Source organism: Sinocyclocheilus grahami, unplaced genomic scaffold, assembly GCF_001515645.1.
Source record: "Sinocyclocheilus grahami isolate Dianchi unplaced genomic scaffold, SAMN03320097.WGS_v1.1 scaffold2514.1, whole genome shotgun sequence".
Classification (NCBI taxonomy): Eukaryota; Metazoa; Chordata; class Actinopteri; order Cypriniformes; family Cyprinidae; genus Sinocyclocheilus; species Sinocyclocheilus grahami.
The window spans coordinates 6,180-6,827 of record NW_015507693.1 but is presented as its reverse complement, the minus strand read 5'-3'; the positions used below and the strand labels follow the sequence as shown (position 1 = coordinate 6,827).

Below are 648 nucleotides of genomic sequence, written 5' to 3'. Positions count from 1 at the left end.
CTCGATGCCTCAGCAAGAGGGGATATCCTGGTGATCGGGAGGACCCTCAGGGCGACCTAAATACGGTGGACCAGACAGGGCAGCCTGAAAGCATAAGCCCAGCCTGGACATCCAGGAAATATTTTGCAGTGCTGTGCCCGGGGGCCTGATGATCAAAAAGGCTCCCGCAGAAGCCTGTGATCCGGCCGCATGGTCCAGGAAGTATGAAGCCAAAAAACCCGGCTTATAGTACCGTCTGGATATATATCGACGAGTGAGATAGACACTGCGAATCGAGCACCCGATTTCTGAATCCAGCAGAGGGGGTGCTCACCGAGGACCTACCCTAGAAAATGACAGAAACACACAGGTCCCGGGAAACACTGCAAAGAAAACTAGCAGAAGGGTTATTTACACAACCACCAGCGCATAAACGCATATATATACATATATATATTAAGAAATGGATCGTACTTACCCACCATGGTTCCCGCGCCGAAGCCCTGTCCGGAGAAGCCTCTAGACCGGACCTCGTTCAGGTGGAGAGATGGTGGTTACAGGGGAATTAGGAAGGGGAAGATAAGAGCTGACGCCTTGTCTGTATCACATCCCTTATGTCTTGCCTACCTCCCTTTGACCCGTGATACTTCCTACCCCTAGTCACGGGGG

At 52.0% G+C, this 648-nt stretch overlaps 1 long non-coding RNA gene across 1 annotated transcript in view; it reads left to right on the top strand.

Annotated features, from left to right (window-relative positions):
• LOC107575220 (uncharacterized) overlaps nucleotides 1-648 on the top strand; it is a 7,985-nt gene that overhangs the window by 4,605 nt on the left and 2,732 nt on the right. The gene's annotated exons all lie outside the window — the stretch shown is intronic.